This window comes from Macaca nemestrina, unplaced genomic scaffold (assembly GCF_043159975.1).
Source record: "Macaca nemestrina isolate mMacNem1 unplaced genomic scaffold, mMacNem.hap1 Scaffold_56, whole genome shotgun sequence".
Taxonomy (NCBI): domain Eukaryota; kingdom Metazoa; phylum Chordata; class Mammalia; order Primates; family Cercopithecidae; genus Macaca; species Macaca nemestrina.
The window spans coordinates 80,037-105,383 of record NW_027257731.1 but is presented as its reverse complement, the minus strand read 5'-3'; the positions used below and the strand labels follow the sequence as shown (position 1 = coordinate 105,383).

Sequence of the window (25,347 nt, the reverse complement as noted above, 5' to 3'; positions counted from 1 at the left end):
GTCAATATTCATCAAACTGTACACTGGATGCAATCTATTACACATAAATTACACCTCAATAAACTTGATTACAATAAGAAAGCAAAACACTTGTTTATGATCCCTAGATAAAAGTTAAGTGCACTGAAAATAAATGAACTATGAGTGATAGTAAATATTCACATTTCACAAAAGTCATTGCTTTAAATGTACACTTACACTCCAATATTTTTCAGTGAGAGGTTTCAAAAATCGTGATATGTAATAAATGTGAGGTATCACAGGCACCATATCCATTTGCAATCACAAGGAAAAGCAGATGTAACAGTTTTTGACTTTTTGTTGTTTCATTTATGTATCAGTCTGTTTTCACACTGCTGATAAAGACATATCCAAGACTAGGAAGAAAAAGAGGTTTAATTGGACAAACAGTTCCACATGGCTGGGGAGGCTTCAGAATCATGGCAGGAGGCGAAAGGCACTTCTTACATGGCGGCAGTAAGAGAAAAATGAGGAAGAAACAAAAGCAGAAACCCCTGATAAACTCATCAGATCTCGTGAGACGTATTCACTATCACAAGAATAGCACAGGAAAGACCGGTCCCCATGATTCAATTACCTCCCGGTAGGTCCCTCCTACAACACTTGGGAATTCTAGAAAACACAATTCAAGTTGAGATTTCAGTGGGGACACAGCCAAACCATGTCAATCTACAACTTAGAGTTCCATCCTCTCAGTGCTGGAAAAGTTGGAATGTTTCATATTTTATGGTAGGATAAAGTCTACAGACTGGAAGATAAGACATTGAAGTGCATTAACTATCAAAAACTGTGAAGGAGGCCAGGCGTCATGGCTCACGCCTGTAATCCCAGCACTTTGGGAGGCCGAGGCAGGTGGATCACGAGGTCAGGAGATCGAGACCATCCTGGCTAACACGGTGAAACTCTGTCTCTACTAAAAATACAAAAAATTAACCGGGCGTGGTCGCACACACCTGTAGTCCCAGCTACTTGGGAGGCTGAGGAGGCAGGAGAATCGCTTGAACCCAGGAGGCAGAGGCTGCAGCGAGCTGAGATCACACCGCTGCACTCCAGCCTGGGCGACAGAGCGATACTCCATCTCAAAAAACAAAACGAACAAACAAACAAAAAACTGCGAAGGGTCTGAGAGTTCACCCTTCTCACAAACTAACCAGTTAGCCAGATAAAAGTTTCATGAATGCTGGTAGAAGACAGAAAACTCCTGGGTCACAGAAAAATAACAGTTTAGTGCTCATGACAATAGCAGTAGCCAAAGTATTAGCATTTTTTTGTACCAGTTAACCAGGCCTCCATTTTTGCAAGGTGATACAAAGAGAACCAGATGGTACCTTCAGTGATTGTGCTATAGAAGAGGAATCTTGACTTCAGGGAAGCCGAATCCTTTATAATGGGCAGTGAGCATGCCTGGCCTTTGCTCCAGACAGAGACACTGTCTCTATGTTCCAAGACTGTTCACAATACAAATATCCCTGAAAAGATAGTTCAGAATAAAGGGCAGTTACTTGCTCACTCACAAGAGATGCAGAAATACAAAAAGTCTGTGGAAAATTGACCTCTAACAATAACAATTCAATCATTAGGAAAGTACTTCAGGGTACCTTGAATTCTTCAAAGAAAATGTTAGCTAATTTATTAGAAACCTCTGCTTTTCCAGGTCCAAGTTTTACACTAATACGTGTATATAAAAGTGTATACATTTTCTCAATTTGAGTCAAAATACCAAAATCTACACAACAACATTTGTATTAATTAACAGAAAACAGACATAGCAAGGAATAGCACACTACATGCATGTGCTGGACCTCCTTGTAAATCACCCCATGTAATCAATGACAATCCAACTGTTACCATCTATTTCAAATGATGAGTTCTTGTCCATGAAATTTATTTCTTATTTATCAAGGTAACAGGAGTAGAAATTAATCAATCTTCAAATCAGCTGCTCATAATCACAAAGTACATTTTATTAATGTGCTAGAAGAACAAATATTGGAAAGTTTTATTTGGCTTCAAACTTGACCCTACTTAGAAATAAGGTGACAGTATACTGCATTTCAAAAAGTATACATTCCTCATTAGCTCAACAGCCCAAGCCAAAATATACATCATCCTAGATTCCACTCTCCTTGTCACTCTTCTCACATGTGGTCAGTTGCCCACTTCTGCCATCTTTGTTTAATCAATAGTTATCATATCTGCTTCCGAGTAAGGCTGTGCCTTTTATTTGTATCAACTGCATCTCGCATTATGCTGATGCATAGTCAGCACGCAATAAAGGTTTGTGAAACGAATAAATCTACTGCTTTATCAACGTCAGAAAACAATGCACATGGGAATGTAAATTGGTACATCCATTATGGAAATCCATATGGAGATTCTTCAAAAAAATTTGAAAAGAACTACCATATGATCTACCAATCACACCTCTGAGCATACCACATATATCCAATGGAAATGAAATCCATGTGTCAAAGAGGTATCTGCACTCCCATGTTAATTGCAGCATTATTCATAATAGCCAAGAGATGAAATCAGCCTAAATGTCCAACAATGGAGGGATGGATAAAGGAAATGTGATATATACGCACAATGGAATACTATTCAGCCTTAAAGAAGAAACCCTGTCATATGTGAAACATGGCTGAACCTGGAGGACATTATGTTAAGTGAAATAAGCCAAGCACAGAAAGACAAATATCACATGTGGAATCTAAAGAAGTTGAACTCACAGAAGCAGAAAGTAGAATGGTGGTTACAAGGGACTGGTGGGAAGAAAGGTGGAGATTGGAGAGATGTCTGTCAAAGTATGCAAAATTTCAACTGGACAGGAGTAGTAAGTCCAAGAGATCTATTGTGCAATATGGTGACTACAGTTAATAACATTGGACAGTATTGTATTCTGGAAAATTTCTAAAAGAGTAGATTTTAAGTGTCCTCACCACAAAAATCATAAGTATGCATATGATAATTAGCTACATTTAGCCATTCCAAATGTATGCATATTTTAAAATATTACATTGTACACAATAAATGTAATTTTTGTTTAATTTTTTCAAATAAGCTTTCTAAACAGAAAACACCATTCAAAATGAAAAGGAAATTTTAAAACCACAGTGCACAAAGAGAGATATGGAAAAAATTAATCAATCTTGTCAAACATGGATTTTATCTTTCTAACAATTGTAGATATTTTCACATAATCGATAATACAAGCATACATTTTGTGTACTGGTAAACACAAACCCCATTCAAAATAGTGACATTTTTTCCTCCATCTCCTGTTAGCAATCCCGTTGCACTTACCTGTTAAACATTAGTTTCCTAGAGAAGAAGATACTATCATTTCAAACTGCAGCAAACAAAATATTCTACAGGACATATAAATCTTGTATAAAACCTGAACTTTGAGCTATGAAATTCTGGTGGCTTTCTCAACCCAGTCAGTATGACACTGTGAAATCTAAGACTATACCAGAAATGCTCATTCATTTTAAGGTATGTATGTTTATTTAAGGCTATTTTGCTTTAAACCAAGTGGTTATCCTCAAAATATGCAGCTTCTGTTGGGGAGGATAAAAGGAGAAAAATCAAAGTTTAATCTCCAGTTCTCATGGGAAAAATCTGAAGAGCAGTTGTCCTCCTTTAAAAAGAAGTTAATAAAAAATGTTTTCATGAAAAGATAAGATCCTGGCATGTTAAGACAATTTAACCATTTTAACTGATGTAATCATTTTCTCTAAAATAGATACTGCGTTTGCTATCCAATGGGCAGTGGTTTGAGAGCACATTTCTGAAAGATCCTTTGGTTAGTAGCTAGGACAGAATTTACCCCAGGAACAACAATATCCACACACAGTGACCATTCCCACTATTCTTTTGACTACACAGCTTACACTAAGGTAATAAAAACACCAGCTATGTTTTCAGGATGCAGTCAATACCCCATCCAAAAAGAAAATAAAACTTACATTTTAAATTAACTTAAATGGTATGCATTAGAAGAGAGTGATTTTGCAATTGCTGGATCAATCAATCACAGTCACTTGACTATGACTTGAGAGGAGGTTTCTAGAAGAAATTCAAAGTTTGGATGAATATCTGAGGGTAGTCTCTTCTTACCTTAATCCACATGTTTCTAACCCATAATTATCTCAAAGTTATCGCGCACACACACACACCACACACTTTCTTGACTTCACTGAAACCCACTGTCACCTAAGGATACTGCTTCTCCTCTCAAGCAGGGGCTGGGAGATGTTTTCCATCAAACTCAAAATATCCCGGTATCAGAACCAAGGCAGTGTCCTCCTGACTACCCAATGCCACTTGCAGACAAATAACTGCACTCTCTTTTGTAAGCTGCTCTTTTGAGTAGTTGACAATAAGAGCCTCTTCTCCCTCCAGTCATTGCTTAATCATTTGATCACTCCTTAAAGAATTTAGCACCCAACTGATTGTCTTCTTTTCACCCAACCTTACCATCATGCTAAGTAGATTTAACATCACTTGGATGCACCATCAACACCTTGACCAGCAGTTCCTTACTCTGATACCCACTGATAGTTGTCATCATTCACCCCAAGCACCAACTTCCACAGTCATACCATGAATTTGGTCAACATTGGAAACTGCACTTCAGATAATTCTGCAATAATATGAATACCTTCACAAACACCACCACCACCACCTTCAGCTTCCCTTTCCAATGGCCTTGTTTTCATCCCCTCATACAACATTTCTACCTATCAAGAACTGCAATCCAGTGACACTTCTACTTTCTCTCCATTCATCAGCCTCCTCAGCTCTCTACACCTCTCTGTCAGTACTATGTCACCTCCCTCCCCCGTGTCCACCTCCAACTCCTGGCTTAGTATTTTATCTGGCCTATTCCTATTCATCCTTACTCATACCGCTTTCTTAGAAAGGGGCTATCCATACTTGTAAGCTAGATGAAGTTCTTCTGTTAAGCCATCTTGTAAGTTCTTTGTGCTTTTCTTAGCTATTCTTCAAACACAACAATGATCATATTGCAATTAATGTCATTGTGGATTTGAACATGGAAAGTCTCTTTTATCCTAGATTGTAAATTGGTTAAGACCAGAGATCATGACTGTTTTACTCTCAATTACTTATGTTGACTAACACCATGCCTGGAACATAGAAGGCACTCCAGAAATATATGTGGAGTCTCACACACACACACACACACACACACACACACACACACACACACATACTTATGCATACACACTCATACACTTACCCACAAAGATTTCTTCCAGTAAATGGGTATCTGTATTATGCAAGCAATGTGAAATCAAAAAGAACATTTTGGGGTTTTTGCTGCCTAACACCAAAACTAATTGCAGCCACTCTTCAAAAAAAAATGCAATAACTTTATAAACAGCCACATCCTGATTCTTCCAGTAGAAATCTCTCCATTCTCTGCTGAATATTCATCTGTTGGGAGGGACACTCGCCAAGAAGCTCAGCACTTTCTGTAAAGAGAAGCAGCAAGAATAGAAGATGTGCAGAGAGGAAAGAAAGTCAAAGGCAGGCTCCTGCAATGCAAAGATGCCAGGAACAAGGGTGCAATCCCAAGCTGTGCAACACAGGATGGAGGAGGGAGATCTCACTTTTATTGTAAATAGCAGAATTCTTTAAAGGTAGCTCTTTAAAGAATTCTTGAATTCTTTAAAGGTAGCTATTTCAGAATTCTTGAATTCTTTAAAGGTAGCTATTTCAGAATTCTTGAATTCTTTAAAGGTAGCTATTTCAGAATTCTTGAAATAGCAGAATTCTTTAAAGAAAGAAAGAAAGAAAGAAAGGAAAAGAAAAGAAAAGAAAAGAAGGAAAGAAGAAAGAAGGGCCAGGCATGGTGGTTCACGCCTATAACCCCAGCACTTTGGGAGGTCAAAGTGGGTATATCATGAGGTCAAGAATTTGAGACCAGCTTGACCAATATGGTGAAACCTCATCTCTACTAAAAATACAAAACTTAGTCGGGCATGATAGCTTGTGCCTATAGTCCCAGCTATTCAGGAGGCTGAGGAAGAAGAATCGCTTGAACCCGGGAAGCAGAGGTTGCAGTGAGCAGATCACACCACTGCACTCCAGCCTGGGCAACAGACTGGGTGACAGCGTGAAACTTAGTCTCAAGAAAAGAAAAGGCCAGGTGTGGTGGCTCATGCCTGTAAACCCAGCACTTTGGGAGGCCAAGGCAGGTGGATCATGAAGTCAGGAGATCTAGACCATCCTGGCCAACATGATGAAACCCTGTCTCTACTAAAAAAATTAAAAAAATAAAAAATAGCTGGGTGTGGTGACACATGCCTGTAACCCCAGCTAGTTAGGAGGCTGAGGCAGGGGAATCATTTGAACCAGGCAGGCGAAGGTTGCAGTGATCCAAGATCGCACCCCTGCACTGCAGCCTGTGACAGAGCAAGAATGTGTGTAAAAAAAAAAAAAAAAGAAAGAAAAAGAAATTGTGTGTTTCCTATAGGAGACCCTAAACTGTTGTGAATTTTGTGTTAAGAGACAAAAAAGTTGTTCATGCAAAGTGCATGAATATATCAGGAAAGCTTCCTTCCAAAGCTAACTAAAATCTTATATTGTGGGGTAACTAATTTCTGGCCTAAATCTCATGGGATTTTTTTTTTCACTCATACTTTCTATCTAAGTGGTTATTTTAAAACAGTTATTATTCTTTACTTAGGTGTTTAAGCTTTAAAAATGTTTCCAAGCCTAAGTTTAGGTATCCTAATTACCTTTTAAATATTTAGCACTTGGCATTGTTTACAATGTCTTGAGAGCAGATGCCTTTCCAGTTCAGTTTTAGAACCCATGTGCCCTAGACTCAACATCAAAGAATGCCATATTTTTCTCATCACTTTAATTTTTCTCTTTTATTGCATGACTACAGTTTCATTATTAACATGTGGTTAAGAGGGTACCTCTTCGAATGAACTTTGTTCTAGGTTCTCAAATTTGGGGGATTAATTTAAATTTCAGAATTAGACTTTTTTCAAAACCCCTTTTAAAAAAATTAATTAGCATGTATTTGTATTTTCATGGCCTTTGACCTGAGAAGTTTTCTGAGCTCCAAACCCAAGTGCAAATTTTGCCTTTCGTTACATACATACATACATACACGTGTATTTAGTTCCAACAATAATTGATATTGCAGTGTTTCTCTAGCAGTTCAGGCAAATGAAACTTAATAAAATTCAGGGAAAAACTTTAAGCTATTAAGTGCAGGTTATTGAAACACTGGTCTAGGCTGGGTGCAGTAGCTTATGCCTCTAATCCCAGCACTTTAGGAGGCTGAGGCAGGCAGATCACTTGAGCCCAAGAGTTGGAGACCAGCCTGAGCAACATAGTGAAACCTTGTCTTTACAAAAAATATCAAAATTAGCCAGGCAAGGTGGTGTGCACCTATAGTCCCAGCTACTCGGGAGGCTGAGGTGGGAGGATCATTTGAGCCCAGGAGGCGGAGGTTGCAGTGAGCCATGATCATGCCACTCCACTCCAGCCTAGGCAACATCACAAGACCCCATCTCTAAAAAAGTAAATTTTTATAATAAAAGATAACAAAACTAAATAAGAGGAATTTACATGCTCTGGTTCACGATCGTTTCTAAATTTTCAGACTGAAGAAAAACTAAAAACACAAAATTATACTTGAGATTAGTTTGCTACAACAGATTATCCTTTGCAAGGGTCATATATGAGTTTGGAAAATTGATACAGCAGTTAGTAATCTAAGCTTCATGGAAAAATTGGTCATCTCATGTTATTTTCCCCATTCTAAAGATGAGAAAATGCAACTAAAGTAAAAAAGTTCACCTTCGTGGACCCCAGATAAATGGTAAAGGGCTGAGTATTTCTCATCATCTGGCTTCACTAAAACCTCGGATCCACTTCCTAATTGAACCTGTCCTCCCAGTCTTTTTATTACAGTGTGTTTCCAAATGCAGCTGATGGGTTATCTCTAGCCTTTTTGTTTGCCTTCAGGCAGGGAAAGAGCAGAATCTACTGTTAACATGCAAAGAATTACTATTTCATGGCCATTCATTTTCTTTTTTAAATAGACATATTTTTAGCCAGTCCTGACCACACAAAGACTACTTGCTGTTTCTGGCTATAACATAAATATTTAATAAAAGGAAAAACTACTTTGAGCCAGTCTTTCATAAGGCATAAACTACACTAGCTTTGTGCTACACTTTTGCAATTTCCCAAATCCATCTGATATTTATCCCAGAGTTTTTGTCAGCTTGGAAAACTTAGGAGGCATATTCACCTGGGTTTTAGAAATGTTTCCAGGAGGCCAGCCGTGGTGGTGCGCCTGTAATCCCAGCACTTTGGGAGGCCGAGGTGGGTGGATCATGCAGTCAGGAGTTCGAGACCAGCCTAACCAACATGGTGAAATACTGTCTCTACTAAAAATACAAAAATTAGCCAGGCATGGTGGCAAGCGCCTGTAGTCCCAGCTACTCAGGAGGTTGAGGCAGAAAAATCGCTTGAACCTGGGAGGTGGAAGTTGGAGTGAGCCAAGATTGTGCCATTGCACTCCAACATGGGCAACAGAGTGAGATTCCATCTCAAAAAAAAAAGACAAAAGGAATATTTCCAGGAGATGCACGTGCAATCTTTGAGCTTCTATTTCTAGAAGAGAACCATCCAACCAGCTGTCACTATAAGAATCTGGATTTGTAGTTAGGCGTGGTGGCATGCACCTGTACTCCCAGCTACTTGGGAGGCTGAGGCAGGAGGATGACTTGAGCCTAGCAGTTCAAGGCTATAGCACAACATGATTGCACCTGCGAGCCTGATGTCTACCTGGTGACTCCTGTCCTGTGCTACCTGGGGCCTGGGGGGCTTCTGCCAAATGGCCAGAGGCATCTGGAGTGAGGGATGAGCATACATGGGCATCACTGGAAAAGAAAGGCTCTCACTCCCACCATTCCTGAAGCAGGAGCCTTGAGATGTGGGGATGCAGCACGAGAACATCTTGCTCTCTTGAGTATCTCCCACCAAGTGAACAGGCTATGGGGCTGACTCTAGGATGTGGGTGCCTGATTACCAGAATTCTTTTTTTTTTTTTTTTTTTTTTTTTTTTTGAGATAGAGTCTCATTCTGTTGCCCAGGCTGGAGTGCAGTGGCACGATCTCAGCTCACTGCAACCTCCGCCTCCTGGGTTCAATCAATTCTCCTGCCTCAGTCTCCTGAGTAGCTGAGATTACAGGCACGAGGCGCGCACCACCACACTCAGCTAGATTGTTTCTAATTTTTAATTTTTTTGTATTTTTAGTAGAGATGGGGGTTTTACCATTTTGATCAGGCTGGTCTCAAACTCCTGACCTCATGATCTGCCCACCTCAGCCTCCCAAAGTGCTGAGATTGCAGGTGTGAGCCACTTGGCCTGTTTACCAAAATTCTAAGTTCCCTTAGGTCTGTCGCCAAGGAAGTGAGGTTACTTCTTTAAGTTTCCATCCCCTCAGTCTCCTCCTTCCAGAAGACCTACTCAGGACCCCACTGGGCTGCTGACTGCTCACCCTCCCCACAGGTCAACTCCTTACCTGTACACAGTTATGTCCACCCAGGGCCTCTTGGACACCTGCACCTGATGTTCACCATGGGCCTAGGAATCCACTTGGGGCCTGGAATCCTACAGGGGCCTAATGTTACCCTGCAGATTGGGTAGCCTCCTGGGGACCAGGTATCAACCTGGGGACTGTGGTTGACCTGTGGGCTGATGTCCACCTAGGGACTGGGTATTCACCTGGGGCCCTATGTGCACCTGGGGCCGAATGTCCCCCTCAGGATGAATTCCACCTCGGGTCTGTATGTCCACCTGGGACCTGATGTCTGCCTTAGATCTATGTCCCACTAGGGCCTTGCATTCACCGGGGACTTGTATCCAGCTGTGTCCTGATGACCTACTGCATCCTGTTGTTCACCTAAGGTCTGGTGCCCACCTGGGGCCTGGTGATCACCTGGGAGCTGGATATCAACCTGGGGCCTGGGTGTCCACTTAAGGCCTGATGTGTGCCTAGGGCCTGAATGTCCATCTGGGGAATGGATGTCCACCTTGGGTCTGATGTCCACCTGAAGTTGGGTATCTACCTAAGGCATGGTGTCTACCTGTGGCCTGATGTCCACATGAGTCTGGGTTTCAGCTGGGGCCTGCTGTACATCTGGGACCTTGGTGTCCAACTGAGGCCTGATGTCTACCTGGTGACTGTCATCCTCTTGAGGCCTGATGTCCACCTGGGAATGGTTTATGCATGGAAACGGTTATGTCCACCTGGGGCTGGATGTCGCCCAGGGGCTAGATGTCCACCTGTGGCCCCATGTTCACCTAGGGCCTAATGCCCACCTGGGGCATGGTGTTCACCTGGGACTGTGGTGTTTACTTAGGGCCTGATGTCCCGCTGGTGCCTAGATACCCACCGGGGGCCTTGTGTTAACCTGGGGACTGGTATCCAGCTAGGTCCTAATGACCACCTGGGTTGAATTATTCACCTAGAGTGTGGTGTTCACTTAGGGCTTGAGTGCCAGCCTTGGACCTGGTGTCCACCTGGGACTTGGGTATCAAACCAGGAGTTGGTGTCCAGTTGAGACATCAGGTGCACCTGAGGTCTGAGTGTTCGCATGAGGCCAGATGACCACTGGGGGTCTGAATGTCAACCTGGTGTCTGAAATTCACTGGGAGCCTGGGTATCCACCTTGGGCCTGATGTCCACTGGGGGACTGATGTTCACCTTTGATCTCATGTTCACCTGGAAACTGTGTATTCACCCATGGCCTGAGGGTCACTTGGGGTTGAATGTCCAACTGTGGCCAGATGTGCACCTGGAAGCTGGGCATCCACCTGGAGCCTGATGTTCAGCTGGAGCCTGGAGTTTAACTGAGGCATGATGTCTACCTGAAGCTTGATGTTCATCTGGGTGCTGGATGTTCACCTGGGGCCTGATATCCACTTGAGGCCTGAGGACCCTTCTCGGGCCTAATGTCCACAAGTTGGCCTGGTATTCATCTGGTGCCTTGGTGTTGACCTGTGGCCTAATGTACTCCTGGGTTCTAGTGTCCTCTTGGGGCCTGATGTCTACCAGGATCCTGGTATCCACCTAGGGCCTGATATTCACCTGGAGACTAGGAATCCACTTGATAACTGGTGCCCATCTGTGTCCTGATATTCACCTTGGGACTGGGTAAACACCTGAGGCTTGATGTCCACTTAGGGCATCGAGTGTGTATTTGGGGTCTAGTGTTCATGTGGGGCCTGATGTCAACCTTGAGCCTAGGTATTCACCAGGGGACTAGTGTCCAGCTGGGGCCAGATGTTCACTTGGGGCCTGGTGTCAACTTGAAGCATGGTTGTCAACCTAGGACCTGATTTACAGTCCAGTGTCCACCTTGGGCCTGTTTTCTATCTGAGTCCTGTGTGTCCTCATAGAACCTGGTGTCAATTTGGGGCCTGGGTATTTAGCTGGGGCCTGGATATTCAGGGGTACATCATGTCTACTGGGGTCTTTGTGTCAATCTGAGCTCTGATGTCCACCTAGGGATTGGGTATCCACCTATGGCTTGGCGTTTACATGGGGCCTCTAACACCAGGTTCCAGATGAACTCAGATGTCCACCTGAGGTGTGATGATGACCTGAGTTATAAGTATTCACATAAGGCCTGGTGTCAACTTGGGACCTAGGGCCTGGGTGTCTACCCGGGGCCTGACTTCCGAGTAGTTCTTATGTCAACATGGAACCTGATATACACTTTGGGCCTAGGTTACCTCCTGATGACTAAGGTCCACATGGTTCCTGAGGACCACCTGAGGCCTGGTATTAATTTAGAGCCTAGTACCCATGTGGGGTCCAGGTGTCCACCTGAGACGTGATGTTCACCTGGAGTGTAGCAGTTCACCTGGGGCCTGGTTTCCACCTTGAGTGTGTGTATCCAACTGAGTGCTGGTGTCCACCTGGAGTCCAGTGCATACCTGGGGCCTGCTGTACACATGGGGCCTGGCCATCTACCTAGGACCTGATGTTCAGATAAGGGCTGGAGTTCTCCTGGCCTGGTGTCCACATGGAGCCTGGGTGTACACCTGGAGCCTGATGCCCCACGTGGATACCTGGGCCCCAGTGGTCATCAGATCCTAGGAAACTTTCAGGCCGCAGGTGCACATAAAGCTCCAAGTGGCCAAGTAGGCCACAGGTTGATTCACAGGATCCAGGTGGACACTTGGTGCAAGATGAACACCATGCCCCAGGTGAACACCAAGGCCCAGGTGTCTACCTAGTTTTCAAGCAGACACCAGGCACTAGATTGACACACAGGTACCAGGTGGATATCAGGCCTCAGGTGAACACTAGGCCGCAGGTGGTTGGGTTACATATACCATAGGTGGCCATCAGGTCCCAGGTCTATATCCACTCCCCAGTTGAAAATCAGGATCCAGGTGGATACCCATGTCCTAAGTGAACACCAGGTTCCAAATGAACATCAGACTCCAAGTGAACACACAGGCCCCAGTTCAATACCAGCCTCAGGTAGACATCAGGACCCCAGGCCCAATGTGCATGCCTAGTCTCTTGGAATACATCATGTTCAAGGCAAAGACCAGACTCCAGGTAGATATCTGGTGCCAGGTGGACATCTGGCTGCAGGTGGACATCAGGCCTCAGGTGGATACCCAGTCTACAGGTGTAAATCAGGCCCCACTATTTCATCAGGCCCCAGTTAAACACTTGACTAAAGGTGTGCATCAAGACCCAGGTTGACACCCAGGTTTCAGGGGCACACTGGGCCCAAAGTGTACACCCATGCCCAGGTGAACATCAGGCCCAAGGTGTACACCAGACCCCAAGTGGACATCAGGCTCCAAATTAACACCAGTCTCTAGGTAGATCCTTAAGCCCCAATTGGTCATCAGGCCCAAGGTGGATACCTTGACCCCAGGGGGTCACCAGGTCACAGGCAGGCCCCAGGTAGACACTAGGCCCTAGGTTAACACAAGATCTGACATGGTTTCAGCCCCCATGTGGACTTTAGTCATAAGGAGCTTACCTAGGCCCTAAGTGGACATCAGGCCCCAGGTTGACACACTGAACCAGGTAGAAGTCAGGCTCTAAGTAGACACCCAGGCCCTAGGTAAATACTTCAGTCCCAAGCCAACATCAGGCCCTATGTGGACACCCAGACTCCAGGCAGACGTCAGGCCCCAGGTGAACACTGAACTCAAGGTGGTCATCAGGCCCCAGGTTGACACATAGGCCTCAGGTAGACAACAGGCACAGGTGAACTTCAGGCTCCATATGAACATCAGGCTCCAGGAAGAAATCTGTGCCCCAATTAAACACCAAGTCTTAGGTAGACATCAGGCCTCAAATGGATGCCCAGGCCCCAGATGGATATAAGGCCTCAGAGAAACACCAGGCCCCAGTTAGACATTAGACACCAGGTGGACACAAAATCCAAAATTGACAAATGGAATCTAATTAAACTAAAGAGCTTCTTTAGATACTGTGAGGCTTGATGTTAATCTGTGGCCAGATGTCCATCTGATGCTTGATGTCCACCTTTGTAGTGGGTGTCTACTAGAGACCTCATGTCCAACTAGAGCTTAGGAAACCACTGGGAGCTTCGTGTAAACCTGGGGACTGGTATGCAGCTGGGTCCTAATGATTCCCTGAGTCATATTATTCACCTAGGGCCTGGTGTCCACTTGGGGCTTGAATGTCAACCTTAGGTCTTGTGTTCATCTTTGACCTGGTGTCCACCTGGGACTTGGGTATCAACCTGAAGACTTGGTGTCTAGTTATAAGGTGTCATGACCACCTGGGTACTGAATGTCAATCTAGGGTCTGATGTAAACCTCTAGTTCAGTATTCATCTGGGCCTGGTCTTCACCTGGGGCCTGCTGTCTACCTGGGTCTTGCTGTCAACGTAGGGTCTGATGTAAACCTCTAGTTCAGTATCCACCTGGGGCCAGATGTCTTCCTCGAGACTTATATTCACTTTTGACCTGATGTCCACCTGGGGACTAGCTATCCATCCATGGTCTGATGTTCAGCTGGGCACAGATGTTGAACCATGGCCAGAAGTGCACCTGGAGTCTGGAGTCTGGGCTTCCACCTGGAGCCTGATGTTTAGCTGGGGCTAGAGTTTACTTGGAGAATGATGTCTACCTGAAGTTTCATGTTCACCTGGGGCCTGATACCCACCTGGTGCCCAAGTATTCTCATGTGCCTAATGTCTACCAGTTGGTCTGGTATTCATCTGAGGGCTTGGTGTCAACAGGTGGCTTTATGTACACCTGGATTCTAGTGTCCTCCTGGGGCCTTATGCCTACCAGAAATCTGGTGTACCCCTGGGGCCGTTGCTTTTGGTGTTTTAAAAATGAAGTCCTTGCCCATGTCTTAAAGCTGCAAAATGATTTTCTTTGACTTCATGTCTCACATCCAGGACATGCTCATGCAAGAGGTGGGTCCCCATGGCCTTAAGCAGCTCTGCCCCTGTGGCTTTGCAGGGCACAACCACCCCTCCTGGCTGATTTCGCGGGCTGGTGTCAAGTGTCTGGCTTTTTCAGGCAAACAGTGCAAGCTGTCAGTGGATGTACTATTCTGGGGTTTGGAGGATGGTGGCCATCTTCTCACAGCTCCACTAGGCAGTGCCCCAGTGGGGACTCTGTGTGGGGGCTCGCATCTCACATTTTCCTTCTATACCACCGTGGCAGAGGTTCTCCATGAGAGCTTCATTCCTGCAGCTCACCTCTGCATGGACATCCAGCCATTTCTATACATCCTCTGAAATCTAGGAGGAGGTTCCCAAATCTCAGTTCTTGATTTCTGTGTACCTGCAGGCCCAACAACACATGTAAACCACCAAGGCTTGGGGCTTGCACCCTCTGAAGCAATGGCTTGAATGCTACATTGGCCTCTTTTAGCCATACCTGGGATGCGGGGCACCAAGTCTTGAGACTGCGCAAAGCAGCAAGGTCTTGGGCCAGGCCCATGGAACCATTTGTTCTTCCTAGGTCTCCAGGCATTTGATGGGAGGGGCTGCTGTGAAGACCTCTGACATGCCCTGGAGACATTTTCCTCCATTATATTGGTAATTCACATTTGACTCCTTGTTATTTATTGAAATTTCTGCTTCCAGCTTGAATTTCTCCTCAAAAAATGGGTTTTTCTTTTCTATCGTATCATCAGGCTGGAAATTTTTTCCAAACTTCTATGCTCTGCTTCCCTTTTAAATGTAATTTCCAATTACAAACCATATATTTTCGAATACATAAAACTGAGTGCCTTTAACAGTACCCAATACACCATTTGAACACTTTACCACTTAGAGATTTCTTCCACTAGATGCCTTAAATCAACTCTCTCAAGCCCAAAGTTCCACCAATCTCTAGGGCAGGGTCAAAATGCTGCCAGCCTCTTTTCTAAAACATAGCAAGAGTCACCTTTATTTCAGTTCCCAACAAGTTCCTGTCAGCATTTTGATCAAGGCCATTGCCATTCAGCAAGTCTCTAGGAAGTTCCAAACATTCCCACCTCTTCCTGTCCTCTTGTGAGCCCCCCAAACTGTTCCAAGCTCTGCCTGTTACCCAGTTCCAAGGACATTTTTACATTTTTGGATATCTTTGCAGCACCACCTCACTCTTGGTACCAATTTACTGTATTAGTCTGTTTTCATGCTGCTAATAAAGACATACCTGAGAATGGGAAATTTATAAAGGTAAGAGATTTAATGCACTCACAGTTCCACATGGCTGGGGAGGCCTCACAACCATGGCTGAAGGTGAATGAGGAGCAAAGTCACATCTTATATGGTGGCAGGCAAGAGAGCTTGTTTAGGGGAGTGCCCTTTACAAAACCATCAGATCTCGTGAGACCTATTCACTATCATGAACACAGCACAGGAAAGACTCACCCTCGTGATTCAGTTACCTCCCATTTGGTCCCTCCCATGACACATGGAAATTGTGGGAGCTACAATTCAAGATGAGATTTAGGTAGGGTCACAACCAAACCATATCAGGCCCCACATGAATGCATGTCCCCAGGTAGACATCTGTCCCAAAATGGACATCAGGCCACATATATATACCCAAGCCCCAAGGGTACACTTAAGCTCTGGGTGACTCCCCAGGCCATACGTAAATACAAGGCCCAAGGTGGACATCAGGTCCCAGGTGGACCCCCCACATCTCAAGTACACAACAGGCCTCCCCCCTGCCATCAACATCAGGTCCCAGGTGGAAACCCAGTCCCAGGTGGACACCAGGCACTTGATGAACACTAGGACCCATGTGGTCACCAGGCCACAGCTGGACACCTGTCCCCAGTGAACAGCAGACCCTAGGTGTATACCTCATCTGCAGGTGTGCATCAGGCATTGGGTTGACACACAGGTGCCAGCTGAAATCTGGCCCTCAGCTGAACATCAGATCCCAGGATGTCACCCAGGCTCCAGCTAAACACCAAGTATTAGGTGGACATCAGGCCCCAGGTGGACATCAGGCCTCAGGTGGATACCTAGGCCTTTGGGGAACATCAGGCCCTGGTGGATGCTGAGGCCCCATACAGATACATGGCCCTATGTGGACACCCAGGGTCCACGCGGACATTAGATTCTAGATGACCTTAGTCACATATGGCTGGGTCTACCTAGGGCCAATGACTGGGGCCTAGGTATCCAGCTGGGGCTAGATGTCTATCTGGAGCCTGATGTCCACCTCAGGCCTGGATGTCCACCTGGGCCATTGTGTTCCTCTTGAGCCCAGTGTCTACCTGGAACCTGGGTATCACCCTGTGACCTGTGTATCCACTTGCAGCCTGATGTGCATCTGGAGCCTGAGTTTCCAGCTAGGACCTAATGACCATCTGGGACCCAGGTACCCCCCTGGGGTATCTGGTTCCAGGTGTACACCAAGGCCCTGTAGATACCAGGCCCCAGGTAAATTCAAGACCATGTCTGTATATCAGGTCCCAGGTGACTGCCAGAGCCCCATGTGTACATTAGGCTCTATTAGACACTGGATTCCAGGTGGACATTGGCCCTGAGGTTGACACACACAGTACAGGTGGACGAAAGGCCCCATGGATATACTTGTGCTCCAGATGTACATCAGTCCCCAGGTGAACATAAGACCACAGGTGGACATCAGGTCTCAGGTGCACATCTAGCCCTAGGTAAACCTCAGTTTTAAGTAATTAGCCAGTGGGCACACAGGTACACAACAGGCCCAAGGTGGACATTGAACTCCAGGTGGGCATCAGGTCCTAGGTTGATAACCATGCACCAGGTAGACAGCAGTCCCCAAGTGAACACCTAGATTCAAGGTTGATATCAGGCCCCAGGTGTACACCAGGCCCCAAGTGAACACCAGGCCCTAGGTGAATACCTATGCCCCAAGTGGGCATCAGGTCCCAGCTAAGCACTCAAGTCCCAAGCTGAACATCAGGATCCAGGTGGACACCAGTCAGGAAAGATTCCTAGGACCTCGGTGAACATCAGGCCAACAGTAAAATCCCAGGCCCCAAGTGGATACTAGGCCCCAGGTGTACATCAGGCCCCGAGAGGACATTGGAATCTATGTCCACATCAGGCTGCCGGTTGACCCCACATCTCCAGATGAACATCAGGCCAACTGGTGGATATCAGGTGGCATGAGAAGGACACTTAGGCCCCAGGTGGATACCCAGGCCCCAGTTGCACATCTGGCCACCCAGGCCCCAGGTGGACATCAAGCTTCAGGTGGACATCATGGCCTGGGTTAACCTTAGGCCCCAGCTGAGCATCAAGTCCCAAGGGAATACCCAGACCGCAGTTGTACATCTGGCCACAGTTGGCCATCTGGCCTCAGGTGGACATTTGGCTGTGGGTGAATATCCAGTCATCAGGTGGACATTAGGTCAAAGGTGAACATCAGTCCCCAGACGAACGTCAGGCTCAAGGTTGCCATAAGGTCCCAGGTGGACCCTGAACTTGAGGTCTACATCAGTCCGCAAGTTAACATCCAGGACCAGGTGGGTAGTACACCTTAGGTGAATACCAGACCTAGGTGGACATCAGGTCCCAGATAGAAACCAGGACTCAGGTGGATACGTAGGCTCCTGGTGGATATCAGGCCTCAGGTGAACACCAGATCCCAGGTAGACATCAGGCACCATGTGGACACTCAGGCCCCAAGTGGACATCTGTCCCCAGGTGAATATCCATTTATAGGTTTATATCAGGCCACAGTTATATTCCCAAGCCTTAAGCAGACAGCAGGTTCCAGGAGAACCCCAGACCCCAGGAGTACACTCAGGCCCCAAGTGGACACCCAAGACCCTGGGTAGCTATAAGTCCCCAGGTGGACATTAGGCTCCAGATGGATATGAGACCCTAAGTAGACACCTAGGCTCTAACTGGACATCAGCCTTAGTTGGATTCCCAGGTCGTAGGTATATATCAAGCCCAGGTGAACAACATGCCCCAGGGATTTATAAAGCCCCAGCTGGACACCAGTCTGCAGGTGGATACCTAATCCCCAGTTCGACATCAGTTCCCAAGTGGACACCAGGCCTCAAGTGAACAAAAAAGCCAGCTGTGTACCTAGTTCCCGGGTGGGCATCAGGCTCTAGGCTGACACACAGGCACTAGGCGGATATCAGGCTCCACGTGGATGCCTATACCCAAGGTGGATATCAGGTCCCAGGTCTATACCCAGTCCCTATCTGAACATCAGGATCCAGGTGGATACCCATGCCCTAGGTGAATACCAGGTTCCAGATGAACTTCAGGCCCCAGGTGGACACCAGGCCCCAAATGGATACCTAGGCTCCTGATGAACATGGGGTGAACACCCAAGCACCAGATGGACACCTGTGCTGCAGATGGACACCAGGTGCCAAATGCACGCCAAGGCCTCAGGTGGATATCAGGCCCCAGGTGGATACTGCGCTCCAGGTGTATATTAACCCCTGTTTGACACCCAGGCCCCAGACGGACACCAGGACACAGGTGAATATAAGGCCCTAGGAGGATGCCAGGCCTTATGTGCATATTTGCCTCCAGGTGGACACCCAGGCCCCAGGTGAACATGAAGCCTCAGGTAATCATCAGGCCCCAGGTGGACATCAGAATCCAAAAGGACACAGAGGCCCCAGGTGGACTCCCACGCCCCAGGTAAAGACGAGGCCTCAGATGGATACCTAGGTCCAGAGTGGACATCAGGCCTGAGTTAGATGGTGAACTGTAGGTGGAAACCAGGGCCCAGCTGAACATCAGGCCCCAGATGTACACACAGACCCCAGGTAATGCCAGGCCTAAGGTAGACATCAGGCCCCAGGTAGACCCCAGGTCCCATGTGGATACCTAGTCTCTTGATGAACATCCCACTCAAGGTGGTCATCTGGCCACAGGTGGACATCAGGTTCCAGGTTTACACCAGGCTTCTGTTGGACACTGGACTGGAAAAGTGAATCAGGACCCAGGGTGACCTCCACACCCCAGGTGGACATCACATTCCAGTTTGACTCCCAGACCCCAGGTGGACAATATGCCCTAGGTTAATGGCAGGCCTCAAGTGGTTCTCAGGCCCCACATGGACATCAGTCATATGGATCTTATCTAGGACCCAAGTGAACAGTCAGGCCTCTGCCTGACACCAAGAACCAAGTGGAAGTCAGGCCCCAAGTGGACACCCAGGCCCTAGGTAAATACCTTGATCCCAAGTCAATGCCAGGCTCTATGTGGAAACCCAGGCCCCAGGTGGGCATCAAGCCCCAGATGAACTCTGAACCCTAGGTGGACATCAGGCATATGTAAACTTCAGGCCACAGCTGAACGTCAGATTTTTGGCAAATGTCCATGCCCCAGGTGGGTATCAAGCTTCAGGTGAACACCAGGCCCCAGGTGGACATCAGGAACCAGGCGAACACTCAGTCCCACATGGACATCTGTGCCCAGGTGCACATCCATCCCAAGGTGGATATCAGGTCACAGATGTACACCCAAGCTCCAGGCAGGCACCAAGCTCCAGGAGAACTCTAGAGCCCATAAAGACACTCAGGCCCCACGTGGTTGCTTAGGCCCTAGGTAAATACAAGGCCCCAGGTGGACATCAGGCTCCAGTGAACACCAGCACCCAGGTGGGTACCTAGTCCTCAGATGTGCACCAGGTTGACACACAGTCCCCAGTTGAACTCTGGGCCCCAGCTGAACATGAGATATCAGGTGGTCACCCAGGCCTCAGATAAACACCAAATCTTAGGTGGCTATCAGGCCCAGGTGGACACCAGCCCTCAGATGGACACAGGTCACCAGGTAGATATCAGGCCCCAGATGGATATCTAGGCCCATGGTGAACATCAGGTCCTAGTGGACACCCAGTCTTCATATGGACATCAGGCCCCATGTGGACACCTAGCCCCAGGTGAACATCATACTCCAGGTAGACACCAGGCCCTAGATGGACATCAGGCCACAAGCGGATGTATAGCCCCAGAGGGACATTCAGCCCCAAGTGGACATCAGGTCCTGCATGGATAAACCATTTCCAGGAGGACACCAGTCACCAGGTAGACATCAGGCCACAGGCGAACACTGGACTCAGGCTGTATATCAGGCCACAAGTTGACAACCAGGCCCGAAATGGACACCAAGGCCCCAGTGGACCACAGGCCCCAGCTGAACACCAGACTCATGTGGACCTCAGGCTGCAGGCAGACGCCATACCTAAGATAGATACCTAGGCTCTAGGTAGACGTTAGATGGACACCCAGTCCCCAGGTGGTCATCAGGCCCTAGGTAGACATCAGGTTCCAGGCACACATCAGACCCTAAATTACACCCAGGCCCCAGTGATCACCAGCCTCAGGTGGACACGGAGGCCCAAGGTGGAATTCAGGCCTGAGGAGGACATTTGGCCCCAGGTGCACATCAGGTCCCAGGTGAATACTCAGTCCCCAGGTGGACATCAGGCCCCAGGTTGATACCTAGTCCTCAGGTGACTATCTAATCCCCAGTGTAACATTAGGCCCCTGTTGAATCCCAGGCCCCAAGTGGATTCCTAGGTCCCTGGTGAACGCCAGGCACAGATCTACAAGCAGGCCCTGGGTGGACATAACTATGTAAAGGTAAGGAGTTGACCTGCGGGGAGGGTGAGCAGTCAGCAGCCCAGTGGGGTCCTGAGTAGGTCTTATGGAAGGAAGCGGTTGAGGGGATGGAACCTTAAAGAAGTGACCTCACTTCCTTGATGACAGACCCTAACAGAACTTAGGATTCTGGTAACCAGGTGCCATATCCTAGAGTCAGCCCTGTAGCCAGCTCACTGACTGGGAGATGCTCAAGAGAGTAAGATGTTCTCATGCTACATCCCCACATCTCAAGGCTCCTGCTTCAGGAAGGCCCAGAGTGAGAGCCATTTCTGACGATGCTGACAAAGGCTCATCCCTCACCCCAGATGCCTCTGCATATTTGGCAGAAGGCACAGGTATCACAGGACAGCCCAGGGCAGGCCCTTCCGGGCTGAGGGTCACCACTGATATGAATGGGGCTGCATCTGCACATTGTCCTTGACATGCTGGAGCCTCTGAAGCCCACTGATGTACAGGCACATGATGAGGTGACCTCCAGTCTGGAAGACTATCTGGGAGTGCTGTTTTGGGGCTAAAATTCCTGTAAATTCAGTGAGGTTGTTTTTGTGTTTGGAAATTCCAGTGGAAAGTGAGTGACATTGGTAACCATTCTCTTTTCTCAGCTCCTGCTCCATGTGCAGAAATACAGTTATTTCCAGCACCAGCTGTTGAGTTAGTGCCAGCACCAGGGGAAGACCCCCTCCAGGGACAGTGGTGGAGCTAGAGGCAGCTCCAGAGACCTCCTGTCCCTGCCTTGGGACTGCCAAAGTCTAGCCCAGTGAGGAGCTGCCTGACTTCATGTCACTTGCTCTAGCCACTGGCCTCAGCCATGTCACTTGCTCTAGCCACGCTCAGCTTTTAGCATGGCTGAAGCTACAGCTGGCAAGAAGGGTTGGGCCAGCACTGCCCCAGCCAGCAGCTCCCACGCTACTCTCAGTCCGGGACACAGTGGGAGCCATGGAGGCAGAGAACAGGGTGTGCAGTCTGGGATCCTGTGCATTGCTAGAGAGGGGCTTCTCTCATTTGGCAGAGCCACAGCCCTGCTACCGAAGAGCCTGCTGCTGCTGCTGGGTGTGTTTGTCTGCTTGAAGGAGTTGCTAGAGAGCAGAAAAAGAAGCCTGCAAGGAGGGGTTCCAGCAGCTTCTCCTGTCCCAGAGGTGGCCTCCTCCAGGCATGGAGGTTTGCCCTCTGCTGGGCACCTGCGCTGTTTGCTGCCTGGGATGGGCTCTTCTTGACAGGCAGGCAAAGGGTGAGGGAGTCAGGGGGTGTCTCCAAAGGAAGCTTCCAAACTCAGCAGCTGCACATCAGGGTCTCCATGCCTCCATTTATGAAATTTATTTATTTATGAAAAAAATAACACTTTTATTCATAGTGTTAGAATTAAAAGTTTATACAATGACATTTAAATAAACTTTGACTTTTTGAAACTTGAATGTCTTCTTTCACTCCCTAATGTTGCAGATGATATTTTTGAGGCATCCTGGAAACCTCTAACAGTTGTGTGCTTTTGTGCTTTTACCTGTTTTGACTCCCTCAGGTTTATTGTGGAAAGAGGGATCATGTAGGTTCATTTCTCAGGCAGATAGATCACCTTTTACCATCAAAGATTTAGTATCACAGTTTTTTTCCAAAAGTTATGTGTGCAAGTTGATATGTTGGTATTTTTGCTAATCTGGGGTTAAAACAGAATGCCATAGACTAGGTGACTAATAAACAACAAATTGACTTCTCACAGTTCTGGAGATGGTAAAATCTCAGGTCAAGTGGTCAGCAGATTCCGTGTCTGGTGAGGGCGGGCTTTCTGTTTCATAGACAGCCATGTTTCTACTGTGTCCTCACATGACAGAAGGGATGGGATGAGGGATCTCTCTGTGGTCCCTTTGATAGGAGCATGAACCCCATACACGAGGTCTCTGCCTGCATGACCTAATCACTTCCCAAGGCTCTACCTCCAAACCCATCACACAGGGAAATGCGCAAAACTATGAAGGAAGGAGAAAGGAGAATCTAGTCCAGGTTTTCTGGTGACCCACAGCAAAATATGTCAAAATGGATGCCTCTCCATTGAGGACCACACATTCTCCAGGGTTGGACTGGCTCCAACAATAGTCTCATAGAGCTATGACTAATTTCTACCATCTGATTCTTCTTCCTATGACAAAAAAAAAAAAAAAACCCACCACTTTTGGATGACACAATCACAAAATAGTAATATAAAGACAGTTGAAATAAACAGGATAACTAAATTTCACCAATAATGTCAAAAAAAATGGGTGTTGGGCACTCTCTCTGCAGAGTTCCACACAGGAGATCAATGAGGAACTATTTGATGGGTCCAACTTCTCCAACTCCGTGGACCAAGAGCAGGTGCGCCACACCACTAACTATGGCCAGCATGGGCCTGATGTCCATCTGGGGCTTAGGAATCCACCTGGGGTCTATACCCACCTTGGGCCTGGTGTTCATCTGGGGCCTCATATCCACCTGGGTCCTGGGTGTCAACTTGGTGCCTGATGTCCACCTGAGGCCTAGATATTCACTTGGGCCCATTGTTGACCTGAAGTCTAGTGTACATTTGGAGCCTTAAATCCACAAGTGACCTAGGTATCTACCTGGGGACTGCTGTACAGCTGAAGCCAGATGTCCACCTGGATCCTGGTGTTCATCTGGGGTCTGCTATATACTTAGGGCTGCTATATACCTAGGGCCTGATGTCTATTTGGGGCCTGGGTATCCTCCTGTGGTCCAATGTCCACCTCTGGACATCTGGGGCCTGGATGTCCACCTAGAGACCTGATATACACCTGGAGGCTACTGTCCACCTGGGCACTGATGCTTACTAGGAAAATGGCGTATACTTGGGACCAGGTATCCATTTGAGGCCTGGGTGTCCATTGTGGGCCTTGATGTTCATCTGGAACCTGGGTGCCCACTCAGGAATTGATGTTCACCAGGGACCTAAGTATTCTTCTGGGGCTTGATGTCCCTGTAGGACCCTGTGTTCTCCTAAAACCTGGGCCTCCACCTGTGGCCTAATGTCCATCTTGGGCCTTGGTGTTCACCTAGGGCCTGAAGTCCATCTGGGCATTGGGTATCCACCCAGGGACTGGTGTCAACCTAGGGTCTGATGTCCACCTGGTACTGGGTTTCCACTCAAGTCCTGATGTACATCTGGGGCCAGATTTTCATCTGGGAACTGATGTCCACTTAGACCTGGGTGTCCATCTGGGGCCTGATGTTCACTAGGTCCTAGGTATTTACTTGGGGCCTGATGTCCACTTGTCCTCAGACTGTGGGCACCTGGAGCTGAGAGACCACTTGGTCATTTTCAGTATCACATGCTGGGCACACCAGGGTACCTGGCACAGGACTAGTGCTAAGGGCAGAATTGCTGAGTGAATCAATAAAAAGGTGTCACACGTCCCTTCTTGCTTCTGGCTACCTCACAATGTGGAGATCATTAATAAGAACTGGAGGTGCATGACCTCAGCATGACTTTCTCCTGGCTCCAGTGGGCACCAGGGACCCAGGAGGCTGCTCTCCCACTACCCATGTCACCAGGAGGAGCATCACAGAACACAACAGTCACCTGCATTAGGGGGTCATCAACTTAGTGGCTCTCCAGGGTCCCAGGAGGCAAAGGAGCAGAAACTGCAGGCTCTATGGGCACTAAGAGGGACCTTGGAAGCTCTCTTGTCCCCTTTTTTCCTCCAGCTCCTGAGGTATGCAGCTCATTCTCAATGCATCCTTACCTTGGCCAGGGCAGCGATTTCCACTAACTTCCAAATGAGGACCTCACGGACCCAATGTGGCCTGCTCTTGTCTCAGGAATTTTGACACAGAGTCCAGTACCTGGAAACATTTTGTCTTATCTGAAATCATCACCCAAGCCCCCAAGCCTCTCTCTGCTCTGAAGGACCCCCCAGGAGTAAAAAGCATTTTCCAAGTGTCTCAGCACACACTCAGTCATTCATAAAGAACCAAGGCCAACAGATTCTTCTGAGTACATGGAAACCTGTGGTTCCATGCTCCAAATAAATCACATCATAAAAAGGAGAAAATAGGGGCTTACTCCCCTGTACCTACACTATGACAGGTGGGACCATCCGATTCCAGGTACCCATAGAGGTGGACTGCAGGACCCTAATCTCAACCTTCCAAGGCTGTGCTGGTCAGGGGGCCCTGGCCCAGG

General features: G+C 47.2%; 1 long non-coding RNA gene across 2 annotated transcripts; it reads right to left on the bottom strand.

Moving 5' to 3' along the window:
* Positions 1–1,232: 1,232 nt before the first annotated feature.
* LOC139361520 (uncharacterized) lies at positions 1,233–10,920 on the bottom strand. Of its 2 annotated transcripts, none has more exons than XR_011619076.1 (3): positions 8,324–10,920; positions 5,285–5,519; positions 1,233–1,490 (listed from the first exon to the last, which is right to left on the bottom strand). It is a non-coding gene; the product is annotated as an uncharacterized lncRNA (long non-coding RNA). The 2 variants fall into 2 exon arrangements; XR_011619077.1 differs by lacking the exon at positions 1,233–1,490 and adding an exon at positions 3,859–4,089.
* Between the last annotated feature and the right edge of the window lie 14,427 nt (positions 10,921–25,347).